This window comes from Antechinus flavipes, chromosome 2, assembly GCF_016432865.1.
Source record: "Antechinus flavipes isolate AdamAnt ecotype Samford, QLD, Australia chromosome 2, AdamAnt_v2, whole genome shotgun sequence".
Lineage (NCBI taxonomy): Eukaryota > Metazoa > Chordata > Mammalia > Dasyuromorphia > Dasyuridae > Antechinus > Antechinus flavipes.
Genome location: NC_067399.1, coordinates 102,596,023 through 102,610,058, shown reverse-complemented (window position 1 = coordinate 102,610,058; position 14,036 = coordinate 102,596,023). Strand labels below are relative to the sequence as shown.

The 14,036-nt window shown below is 36.6% G+C and overlaps 1 protein-coding gene across 1 annotated transcript in view; it reads right to left on the bottom strand.

The window, feature by feature from the left end:
• Positions 1-13,632, bottom strand: part of SPTBN1 (spectrin beta, non-erythrocytic 1) — a 265,930-nt gene extending 252,298 nt beyond the window's left edge. The window contains exon 1 of the mRNA XM_051975275.1: positions 13,374-13,632. The gene's annotated coding sequence lies outside the window, so the exon portion shown is untranslated. The remainder of the gene's footprint in view (positions 1-13,373) is intronic.
• Positions 13,633-14,036: the final 404 nt, after the last annotated feature.

Below are 14,036 nucleotides of genomic sequence, written 5' to 3'. Positions count from 1 at the left end.
AAATCCAAAATTACTTATTTGATAGTCAAACCTTAGATAGAGGTCACCAACACTTAAGGCTTTATTTAACTAAATTGTGGTTTTAACATACATAGACAATATTTCAACAAAATTCAAAACTTATTTAAAACAAAATTCGACCCCAAACATCCTCTCTACTTCTGGACCTCATGGGTCACAACTGCCAGAAACTTTTAAAAATGAAAGCAGTTGTACTGCCTAAACCACTGTTAAATAAACTCTTGGACAACATACACTAACAAATTTTTCTTTAAAAGATTCACAAAACTGTGTTTGGAATTTAAGGCACAGTTTTACTCCAAATTTTTTTAGCCGACTGAGATCTCTTAATTCTAACCAAATGATATTATTTTCAACTCAAAGACACAGCTGTAGAAACATCTCTAAGATGGCTAGCATTTCACACAGCAAGTCTCCTCCTCCTGCTGGTATGAAATTCCATGTGGCTTTCACCTGTCCAATCCACTATCATATGTAACAGATTTTTATAATGTTTCTATCTGCTTGTATATCTTGCAACAGCAGTCATTTAAAACTAAAACTATGGTTTTCCTACTACATGGTCCACAAGACATTTAGACAAAAAATTCAAAAGTGATTTATTTTACTTTCTTGTTTGATGTCTAAACTTTATAGCTTAGTCAATAAATCAAAGCTTGGAAGTCACATATGGATTACAGGAAAAAAAATTTTCCCCCAAACCATAAGAAGCCTAAGGAGAAATTAGTGACCAAGATCTTGGGAGTATTAATAGATTCAAAGATGATCAATTCATGATTATAAAGGTCTTTTCTCACTTTTTTCTTTGAGGTTAAGCCTTTTACTTCCTATATAGATAAATCAGACCTGTGATGTCACTGAGGTTGGCACTACCTCTAAGAGGTGCAGAATGAACTCCTATGCATACATTTCAATCCCATTCTTCCATAAATTGACCCTGAGAGTCTGGATCCATCCAACATTCAAGAGACCATCTTTTACATCTGTTGATCATGCACAGAAGCCAATGGACATGAGAATTCGTCTACAGGTTGTCCTTTTCTCTTAATACATGATAAGCCCATGTGCTTTTGTAGTCATTTAGTACCTTGATGCTATCCTTTACAATGTTTCTCCTGAGCAATTCTTTGTTGGTATCAAGAAAGGAGATGTGTGGGTGTGTATATGTATATCTATCTATAAACACACATATGCATCTACATGTAGATATAGAATTTAACATATATTCAAATCGCCCAAAGAAGTTTAATGAATAACCCAAACTCTAGTTAAACTGTTGTAACTAGGTCTAATGATTTATAAGTCCTAACTCCTTAAAACAAAACATTTAAATATGTCAAGAAATAAATCTGCTAAGTGGGTAGGCACCCTGACAATCCCTTACATAGCATATTTAAAGCTAGAAACAAATTCAGTTTTTTTAGTTTCTTTACCAAATAGAGGAGGAAAAAAAAGAGAATTTTTAAAAATTCTTTTCAGGCTATACAATTACTGCAGTGAGCCTGATTTCAGACTTCAAACACTTTTCAGTTACAGAACAATTAGGGAATTTTTTTATCCACAAATACCACAGATTTGAATCAAGAAGAGAAAACAAGAAACTTGTGATACTGGGAATTCAAATTTGGAAGTTCCAGATTTTTTTACAAAATAAAGTTCACTATTTACATGCAATTTTAAATTCTAAATCCTTTTTGTTCCCATTTTCTTTCCACTCACTCATCCAATTACTGGATTTTTTTTTTTTTTTTGATCTGGTCCCCACAGTAACAGAAACTTGGATTAACAGAATGGCTGTTTTATTTCCAAGCTTACAGCAGGTCTCCGCCAACGCTGACCAGCACCACATTATGACTCAAATCTGTGGAAGAGTGTTCCCAAAGACCATGCTTTGTATTTTCCAATCCATTCGCTTAGAAAAAAAAAAAAAAGCCATTCTAAGTCATTCTCTAAACACATTTTAGAGTCAACAGGTAGAACAAAATTAATTACAAACCTGAACAATCTGCTACAATCCAAATTACTGATGGACTCGATACAAAGTCTAACAACTGAATAAGCTAATTTTAACCTTTAAGAAAAACAAGATTCCACAGAATAGCAAACCAACATCCTCTGATTCTTTTTGTCCAGTTTCTTCATATTCAAACACCAACAGCTCATATCCATTTACCAAATATGAAAAAACATAGGAGTTAGATAAACCTAACCTGCTTTTAAATCATCCTTAAGCCTTTCCTAAATATGAAAGATTCTGAACTATGTAACTGGGGGGAAGGGAGGGAAAGAGAGGGAATAGTAACTTTTTAGTTTAATGCAATAAATCCTTGTCAAGGTAAGATCATGGATGACTAGTTATTTTATGGCAGTGTATTCCTGCATGAAGTTCTAAGGTTTTCCAACACTGGTTAAAAAAAATAAAAATCAAACCATCAGACACTGTTAAAACCACCTATCATACATTTTGGAGAGGAATTTTTGCTGAAGTGAAACAAGTGACAACTTTCAAGATTGTTTGTTAAGCCAAAGGCTATTTTAAGGTATAGTAGGGCCTGCCTAAGTGCTTGTCACACAGCTTTCCTTCCAATCTCTTGGCAGGTCTCCAGCACATTCCAGTTTTTAATGCACAATTCTAATTGGAATCTCATCTTATTTGTCCCTACGATGCACTAAAATGTTCTATTATTATACCTCTAACTCACCTTTTGTTAAAATTAGGCTAGGATTGTGTACAATTAAAAATCTGAACATTTTTTAGTTATGACCAGCTTAGTCCGAAACAGATGGACAACTCAGGTAGACTTCAAAACAATGCCAAAATAATCCTGCAACTGAGGAGCATAGGAGAGAAGGAAGTGACAAGGCACCCAAACTTTTAAATGAATTTTAAATCAATAATAGCAGGGAAAGAGCAGTTAAAAGATTTTCTACTCTACAGATGCTTAAACCATCCTTTTTTGTTTGTTTGTTTTTTTAATGGTCTTTTCTTTTCATCACTGTCAATTCTCACTGACAGCTATCCACTGGAGAGCCTTCCCTTGTAACATTATTCATTGGATTTTTTTTTATAAGTTCTAAACCCAACATGACAATATGTTCTCTAAAAGTCATCATAGTACAATCTATAACTTGTTAATATTTGGCAAAAATAAGCTGCCTCTTTCAAGAACAAACCAGAATGACTAACCACATGCTGCATTCCATTGTTGCTACAAATGTATATTTAATTAGATCACTTGATCCTCAAGCTTCACACAGATGCATGACATTCCAGAGACAGACTAGCTATCTATGTTTTTTAATTAAATATCAGTTTACTCTAAAAGCCAACAGAAAATTTTGAAACAATTCTCTCAGTTATGGCCAAAGATAGAGTAATGCCTTATGCAATATATTTTATTTGAGATAAGACTGAATTTTAATTCAAAAGGAACAACACCCATGGAGACATTTACCACAATTAAATATTTAATTTATTATTATTATAAATTTACTTAATTTATTATAATAATTATTATAAATATTTAACATTTATGCAAGATGAACAAAATGGTATTTTACGGTTGGAAAAAAATTCAATTGGTTGATATAAAACATTTTAGATAAACACAAATAGTTATTCATATCATAAATTAGTCCCCTTAGTTTTTACCCATAGTAACTCAAACAGGAGTTTCTTTTATTTAGTGCTGGAAAAAGTATTACATCTAGATATAACATTGACCACAGAACCCAGAATTCATTCTAACAATGCAGCAAATCAGATGAAAGGAAATACTAGTGTCTTTAATGCAATTAGACATGCCTCCAATAGAAACAGACTTGCAGAATGAGAAATCATCCTATTAGGAAGAATTTCCTTATGTTACATGATTTAAAAACAAACCAAAAAAAAAAAAAAAAAAAAAAAAACCAACAACCACCAAACACCTTTAAAAAAAATTTTTTTTAATAAGCTAACAAGATAAACTGATGTCATTTTTCCCTTTCTCAAAATGTCATACAAATCTCTTGTTTCAGCTAGTGTGCTTTTCCACTCAGGTATGAATGGACCATAGGGTGTGATAAATTGGGCATTTAAGGACAACAAACAGAACACAGTTATCAACTGAGTTGTTGGAACTGTCAATGAAAAGGTCCAGGCACCTTCACAAACAAACCACTAGGCTGATAGTTTGACAATCACCCAGCTTGCCTCAAAAAAGACAGGTGAGCTAATTAGGTCAGAGATTCAATTCCACTTCCCAGAGCTGGAGGGCAATCAATCTCACTCTTCTCCCCCACCACAAGCAGTTCCCATATTGCCTTTTTCTAGCCTTGTTCCTCCTAAAGAGGGAAACTCTCAAGATTTGAAGCTTCTTAGTATTTAAGCCAGGATCTATGCCATTAATCATTAGAAAACTCCGGAAAGGAGGGAAATAGGTATTTTGGCTGATATGCTAGTAGCATCTCCAAAACAAAGCCATTTCTACCACCAAACCATGAGTATATGTAGAATTTCTCCCATGAGACATTGGGAATTGACCACTCAAAGAGCCAGTCTGACACTGAATCAACCTAGTAATGTCTGTGCTGTTCTGGGTTGTTCCCTCTAAAAAACCAAACCAAACAAAACCACCACCACCAAAAACCGTCTTTGGTGGCTAGTGTTTGAACCAGGATGGAATTTTGGAGCACTTCTTTTCAGGACGACTAAAACCATCCTCCTATCTTTTAGAAACAGTTTCACCATCACTGACTTAAATATGTACCAGTCAAAAGAAGGATAAGCTATGAAACATCTTTTATATCTTAAACTACATTCTTTGGAATCTGTCCCATCAACCCATGGCTCTTCCAAAGCTCGCTAAAGATCATCATTGCTGAGATGAGTAAAGAAGAGACAATTAACTCCCTCCCTGACCCCAGTTTAGTGTAGATTGGCTTGAGAAACACTGTTCTAGTGAAGATTGTTGCCCAAAAAAACTGATTTTAGGGCAGTTAGCTAGTATAATGTATCACAGGGCACCATCAGGTGGACCTGAATTCAAATGCGACCTCAGGTACTTACTACCTATGAGACCCTAGGCAAGTCACTTAACCCCACTGTCTCTTGAGGGGAGGGGGAGGAGACTCATTTTAGTTTGCTGTTTGATCAAACATTCTCACTTCCTTTTTTCTCTCTCTTCAAGCACTGTCAGTGGCACAACATCTGCTCCTTTCCCCCCCTTCCTCCCCAGCATATGGAGAAAGACTCTTTCTAGGTTTCTTCATTAGGAAACAGAGTGAGGCCAAAGTATTATTGGAATTGAGTAGACTGGGAGGCTTGCCAGAAAGTGGCATCCCTCTTCGTGCTCAAAAGTTCTCCAGGGTTTGGTATGGAAAACTAGGTTATATCAGATGCTAACTTTTTTTTTTCTTGATTCAAATATAGTTCAACTTCAAGAAAGATGAGTTGCCTTTTAAGTCAACAAATGTATTACTTTAATCCTATCAACATATGCCTAATATGTGTCAGGCAGCACATTTTTTTGAACTTTATTAAGATTCATGAACTCCTCCAAATAAATTTCTTGTAGTGATGGTCAGTAGGCTAGCTCAATCACATTTATGCTTCAAAAACACTTATCTATAAAATTAAAGATGGTAAATTTTACTTCCTCAATTTGTGAGAATTTTTCAATTTTCCCAATATGTGTTGTAGGAAATTACTGGTTACATGTACAAAGTATCACTGGATTCTACCGACAACAGTGGGAAACGAAGTGTTGTCCAGATCATTTAAAGAGCTATATCTCAAGAGAATTGATGCAATTCTGATGGGAGTTCTTTCAAAACAAAGCAAAACAAAAAAACATTATCTACTTAGAATTTCATTTCTGGTGTTTTTCCACTGTATATGGATTTTGCTCAGAGAGGAAAACTAGCTACACTAACTACACAGGTGTCTGGCTCTTTCATTAGCTGTTATTTTTTATCAAATGAATTTTAAAAGACCACATAGCAATAGACACTTTTGTTGCTAGTTTGATCTTCAAAATTACTAGTAAAAAGTTCAACCACTAAGTACCAATATACTTGTGGACAAGTTGTTTTATTTTTCTAGTCCTTAATTTCCTAATTAGCAAAAGCAAGATTTTCTTACTTATTATGTTATTCTTAAAATTCATTGGAAGAATAAACTCACATGATATGAACACTGATATTGGCAAGGTTTTTAAACTATGGTATAATTATTTGGACAGTTTTAAAAGAAATACTGTGCTGGCAGATCAATTATGGATATTATGCATATATAGTCTAATAAACATCATCTATTTTTCGTAGCTAATACAGTTGGCTTTTGAAAAAAATCATAATTTTGACCTTTTGTACTCCTTTTGAAAAATCAAGACTCTAGGTGGGGAATATACATCATGTAAATTAAAAGAAAAAAGTATCAAGCTTATTATTTATCACTCACTCTCCATTTCTAAAATCTGTAAAGAGAAGAGGAAATATAGGTCCCCAAAATGGTGTTTTTTAGGGACAGCACCAGGACAAAAATTTATTCTTAAATCAACCACTAGTGGAATGGGGAAAGAGAAACTTTATTTAGGGCCAAAGGCAATGCAGATCAGAGGATTTCATCTCCCCTAGGATGATTTTTGTTTGTTTGTTTAGGTACCCTTAAACCTACCTGGAATATCTTTTCCCACACTCAATGAAACTAATGAACTACAAAGGCACTGGAGGAAAATGTATATTTAAGTGAGAAATCCAAACTAAGGAATTCTAGTTTTTCTTTCAATGTCCTGACTGTGTGAAACATAGATTATAAATGCAACTCTCTGCACCTACCATGGTTTTGCAGACAAATTTGGTTTAAGATTGTTCTCTGTCTTGTTTTTAAAAGAAAGATTTGGATGCCTAAAAATTGAATATAGTCTAAAAAGAATTTTCTTATTGATCATTCTATATATAAACACACAAAGAGTATAATTTTGCAATTTTGTATAGTGTGTATTTTGTAGCCAAAGTAGTGAGAAGTAATGTAACTAGTATTAGACATCAAAACAGAGGAGCCTAAATTCCAGCTTAGATATTTAGTTAGCTATGTGACCCTATGAAAATTCCTTCTCTTTTCAGAGCCTTAACTTCCTTATTTGTAAAATGTGGAGCTCTAAAGTAATAGATTAGACAAGAAGGTGGTAATAAAAAATTCATGTTAAACAACAAAGGAGCATTAGATTTGGGTCAGGTGATCTGGGTTTGAATTCCTATTCTGCAACTTACAGCTTTTATGACCTTGGAAAAAATAACCTCAGTCCTTTGAACCTTAATTTCCTTATCTATAACAGGGTTGGAGTAAATGATCTTTAAGATCTGTATCAGAACTTAATCTACGAACTAGTGAACCTAAGGGGCTAGAAACCCATGGGAGGAGAAGGGAGAAGGAGAAGAATCCTAAAACAAATCTTTGGATCACATTCCGTAAAAATGAAAACATCCCCAAGATCACACAAAAATATATAAAGATAACACTATTACATGAAAATTAGACTCAAAATGTCATTAGATCAGTTAATTAGCTATTAAACTATATAGAATACAAAGGTTAGAGGCCCTTTTAAAAGACTCCTATTATATTTTGTGATACAGATAGCATGTTTTAACACAATTTACTTCAGGAAATATTTATTGCACCATGCAAAGAACTGCTTCATGTGTATCACATTTACTTGGCAGTTGCATATTTCCCAGGAACAAACCAAGCATTCAGGAAATACCTGTTGATTGATTCCATCACATTTCCTTTGATAAACTGTTTCCCCATACACTTTCATGAAAGATTTGATTTTGATCTACCTTTTAGTGTGGTTCATGAATAATGTACTTAATAAAATTATTTCAAGTAAAATCATTAAATAAAATTGCCAGGTAATAAGATAAAAAGATAAAAGTCACTGAAGAATTATACTTATCTAGATATGCCAGAATTCAATATTAAGTAATTTAAATCCACTTCATACCAGTATTCCAAATTGCACCAGATTTACTTTTCAATTTGTTTTTCCCATAGTTTTTACTATTACCATGGTACTAACTTATTCCACATATTAAACTTGACATTGTTTATCTAAGGCATCATCTGTCTACAAGTCCTGTGGCTGTATTGAGAAAATTTATTGCTAACATGGAAAGAAATCAACAGATTCTACACATCATAAAATAATTCCCAAATCACCAACTATGGCCCCAAATTGCCTCCTCTCAAGTTCTATGTCTATATTTTCATATGTCATTCAGATGTCTTGCTGGTAAACTCAGATTAAAATTGTTTAAAGCTGAAAAAGACCACCAAATCAGGCCTGAAATATCATCTCCATACTAAAACTTCAAAAAGAGGTCCTACACAGTCTGTTTTAATAAATGACAAAAATAATTTGTAGTTAGTAGCATCAGCTTATATATGATCTGTAATGATCTTGTTTTTAAACCATGATCCCATGAGGGATTCCAATCATCATAAGAGATAAAAGACTTCCACATGGATATGCAATTGCAAGTTTAGTTTCATACATTCAATGAAACTAACCAAGATTTATGCAACACTCTTTGAGAACCATTGATATAAACAATGAAAAGTTCATTCTTTCAGTTCATTAAAATTAGTTTGAACACTTATGAAAAAAAAATCAACATTTTAAACATTAGAATACTTCCAAGCAAAAGATATCATTTTGTAGAGTTTATTTACATATTATCTACAAAGTATATTTTATTATATAAAAATGTTAAATGATCAAAAAGAAATTCATAATATGGGTTAGGTAATTCTAAATTATTGGATTCTTATTTTCTTTTGAATAACCTGCACATTACAGAGTGTTTACTTTCTAGTTTTCCAAAGCAAGGAGATCCTTCAATTTAAGTATGTGCAGACTTGATAATGGTTGGGAGGTGGAGGGAGTTCAGAGGAGGAATAAATTTGGAATGTAGGAATTCCAAAATATAAAGGAAATAGACTTATTCAGGTTTCGATATTTAGGGAGAATTCTAATATAAAATAAGATATTTATAGTGGATCACCAACTCTTCTTGGCTGTCATTTGATGAAAGAACAAAAGGAAATATAGGCCAATGTTGTAGCAAAAGGGCTTGTGGTAGAGAGAACACAAATGGGCATTGCTAATGGATGAATTCCTGCCCTGAAATCGTTTAAAAATGGAAGACTGGACAGATTAGATACAGTGCAGGCCTAAGAATATAAAAGAAGACAGATTATTTTTGGAACTTTACTTTCAACTAGGTTCTTCCATGATTACCTAATAGTCTCATTATACCTACAAGCTAAAGAGGAAATGGATGTTACCATTTCCTTATTAAAAATGGTAGAACCTTGAGTATTAGGACCTGGCTTCCTAGTCTAATGACTTTCATTTTCCAAAGAAGAATGCTTCAAGTACAAGCAATAGAAATCTGTTTCCTTCACCAAAAATCCAAATGATGCTACATATACCAAATTCTGACTAGCCTTTCTTAGCAGTTTTCTAGCAGGAGTGCCTTATCCTTTTTATGTAATGCTTTTTTAATCCTATAGTATTCAAGAAGGAAGCAGGGAGTATAATAGAAAAGTCCATGAAACTTTTGTAAATATTACCCAAAAAGTATTGTTTGGGACACAGAAAAACAAAAATGTATATTTAGCACTGTATTAGGAAAAAAAACCCATAACTCTAAGAATCTTTAACTGGTTGTATTCTTTATCTCCAAATTATTAATGAATGAGAATGTAATCATAGAAGTTATAGTAAATAGTTACCATTTGTTGTATAAAAAGTATATTGATATTAAAAAATAATATTAGAATGAACTTTTGCTATCTCTTGACAAAACTAAACATAAACATAAGTTAATTATTTCGTCTAGAAACTTAGCCTTTGTCTAGGTCAATCAATCAACTAGCACTTATTATGTGCTAGAAATTTGTGCTAAGTGGCAGTCCAGTTTCCATTCAGTTCTGTCACAAACAAATGTCTTCCTGCCTTTATAATACCTCATTCAGTAAAGTCTCCCTAATCCATAACTGAGTTATAATTGTTAATAAATGTCTCACCCAATAGATCTTGACAAGTATATGATGCCTTAACAATAGGTAATGGACTGTCAGCCATTTTTTTGACTGCTCCACTAATTTTCCTTCTCTTTTCCAGCCTGCTTAAATGATGATCCCTAAAATTCCCACGAACAAATGCAGAAAATAAGAAATTTTAAATACATCTTTTTTGGAGCACAATGCAATAAAAATTAAATTCAGTAAAGGTCCTTTGAAGCAAAGATTAAAAAGTAACTGAAAACTAAATAATCTAATCAAGTAATGATCCCTGTTACTCTAGTGGCAGAATAAAAGTTTTATCAGAATTCTGTAGCTGAGAGATAAATCACAGCTATTAAATCTTATGACATCAGCATTTAACTATTCCCTTATAATGAAGGAAATTGAAAATGCCTTGATAATCTATGGGAATAAGACTAAGATTTTGTGACATAGATTTACATAGGAAAGCAAAAATGAAACAATTCAAAATAAGTTTCATGCTTTAATAATTCCATTGAGTTTTTAAAATATATAAATTATCAAGCAGTCATTTAAAGCTTCTTAATACACATTAAATTTTATGTACATGTTCAAATGTCACAAACCTACATTCAGATTATAAACTGAGTCCCTCCTCTACTTTGAAATATCTAATTATTGAGATGCTACATCTTTACCTAATTTAGGTGACGGTCCCTGGGAATCAGAACCTAAAATAAAATTATATACTAAATTCCATTTGTCACTCTATTTCAAATACTTGTATCAAAGTGAACTAAGGAAAAAAGCATTTGTAAATGAAAATCATTTCCACCCTGACTGAGCAGATACACAACCACATATGACTAAGTGGTATGAAACACTGAAAGTCATAAGAAGAAAAAAAAAAAGTAATTTCCCGAAAATCTGCCCAAATCACATTTGGAAGAAAACACATAGAGAAAAAATGTGAAATTTAAATAAGTATGGTTAATTTCTTCTACAGTTATTTTAATGATTCCTCTACAGAAATAATCTTATATGTAAAGCTAACTTTCCCTCCCAAATTAAAAAAGATTCTGAAAATGTTTGATTTCAATTAAATAGAAATCCTATTTGTTATTTTACAGGCTTGCATTTAGTTTACAAATACTTTCAATTTAAAGGGGGAACAAATTCGACTAACCACCTCCAACAACCATTAAACAGCAATTTTCAAAAATTAGTTAAATATATGTATATGTATATGTATATTATATATATATATACACACCCAAGTAACTAACTTCTTTAATTTCTCGAAATTTAGTATTCCTATAACTAAAAACCTATATTCTTACGGTCTTAAACTGCTAGATGTGAATTTATACAGACATCAATTTCTGATGTATTTAGAAGCCAGTTGTGTTGGAAGATTACTTGTCATAATCAGCGATCTAAATAACAAATCCTAAATCTACTCTCATACAACAAGTATCATTTCCTCACATTTACATTATCATTCTTCCTGTGGCCCCTCCCTAACGCTCCTACAATACTTTGGCAGTATATCGGATTAATGTCCACAGCCGCAGGCTGGCTCCATCAGACCGCATTAGAACTGCAATCGCATAACTCCTCTTCATTACGGTACAACCTAACAGCAAGAAGCAGGGAGGGTCCCTACACCACCACCTCACCGATCCTCCCTTTCCCAAATATTCTCTCCTTCCACATCTAGGTGATCGGTTTCTTTTAAAGCTACATCCAACAGAAAACATAAGACAGAGGACATCCCGCCCCAGGCTCTGGGAGGAAAAAAAAAAAAGGCTTCCCAACTGGGTGGGGCTGGGAAAGAGCACGGGGTCTTGGTGTCTATGCAAAGCAGAGCCACTAGGAACAAAATAAGGTTGTCATATATCTACTGCATTGTGCTGCATCATCCCACTGTTGCTAGATCATGATTAAATATATATTTTTTTAAAAAACTAATCCAAGTAATCGATTCACCGAAATCCACCTTCACTTTTCTCACCTGTTTTCTCTCTTTTTTTCCTTTTTAAAAATTCAAGACGGTTCTCCAAAGCCTACAATCATATCAAGCTCTCTTCCCAATATGGAGAAAGGAGAAGGGAGGGGGGACAACTGTAAATCTGATTGCAGCAGATTGACACTTTTCCCATCACAAAAGCCAAGAGAACGACCCAGCGAGAGAAAAAATAGGGTGTGGGAGCAGGGAAGAAGGATTCCCAACCCAACACACCCCTAGGGGGCCAGAATGGAGAGATGATCGGATCGGTACAAACCTGTTGAAGTACACCGTAGAAGACCGAAAAAGCAGCCTGTTCCCAGCACCGTGGCTGCTCACACCCAGTCCAGAGAGAGTGGGAAATGAAGAGGAGGAGAAAGAGCAGGAGGAGGGAAGGAAAAGGAGGCGGGAGCAGCAGCTGCTGCTGCCGCCTCCAGCTCAGCAGCAGCAGCGCAGCCCAGGACCACGCCTGGTTGCATCCCCAGGACCGTTACATCCAGCAACCTAGCTCACCAAGCAAGACCAGAGACCCCTGTCATTTTCATTTGCTTACCCAGGTGTCCACTCTCCTCCTGTTCTGCCTCTCCTACGCGCACGCACGCACACACACACACACACACACACACACACACACACACACACACACACACACTTTTCAAAAAACCAAAGGGGATTTTTTCTTAATTTTTTTTTGAAACTCACTAAAATATACGCTCAAGATCCTCAGCACCCCTCTTTCTTTAATGCTTCCCGAAAAAAACTGAGAGAATGAAGCACATCGCTTTAAAGAAAGAGAAAGGCAAAAGGGGAGGAGGGATGTCTACTGCAACCTAATGATGGAGCCGCTGCAACAGTCACACACTACCATGTCTGCAGCTGCCAGACTGCAGAGCCTGCCTGCTGTCCTCTCTTCGTCTTGCTCCTTCCCTAGGCCCTGAATCCCGCCCCAAGCGCCCTTTTTCTCGCCCACTGCCCCGAAATAATAAACACATTTTTTAAAAGAGTGGGTTACCAGCCCTGCAATCCCCTACTCACCCCCCGCTGCCCCTCCCTCGCTCCCGGTTTCTGCAGCTTCCCCTCCCCCTCCTTCCAACCTCAGCTCCGGGAAAGGGTCAGCGTGATTCCTCCTCGTCGTCTTCCTGGCACAACACCTTAAGGTCCACAGCCCCTCGCCCCGAACCTTGTGCCGCCCCCTCCCGCCAACCTCTCCTACCCACCTAACCCGGGGGTTGGGAACCGAGGGAAGGCGTTCAGTGAGTTGGCATCTTGTCCGCAAAACGACAACCGCAGCCTAAGGGCCCTTACCTCTTCGGGATTTGGGGAGATGGAGAGGGTGGGGGTGGGGTGGGCGCCGGGGTCCCGTCCTCCTCCTGGGCAGCGGGGTGGGGTAAGAGGCGGCTCGTCGGTGCTGGCAGCCGCCGTGGGGGTCGGGGCTCACTGGACAGGACCGGGCGCCGAGCAGTGCAGCGCTGCGCTCCCGGAGGAGATGAAGGGAAGGGAGGGACTGGAGGAATCCGCAGCCCACACAGCAACAGCTGCACTGATTCAGGAGGCAGGCGGGAGGGAGGGCGGGAGCTAGGGAGGGGTGGGAGAGAGGGGGCGGGGAGATGGATGCTGCACAGACACCCACCCACAAACCTCTCCTCCTCCCTTTAGCTCGCGCTCCCCACCACCACCACACAAACAGTTTCTATCTGTCTCTCTCTGGGAATACCCACCGCCCTCCGTTCCTCTTCTGCCCTGAGTTCTTCCAGCCCCTAACCCCTAGCTCCTGGCCCCCGGCTTCCTCCCAGCTACCTGCAGCTAGCGCCTTCTCTTGGCTGGAGCTGATAAACAAGTGCGCTTGCACATTCACCTCCCTCCGCATTCCACTTCGCCTCCCCTCAGCCCCCGAGGCTGGGCCTGGAAGCCAGGCACCCCGATTGGGGCCACTGACGCCGCAGGGGAGAGGGAACTACAGGGACAATG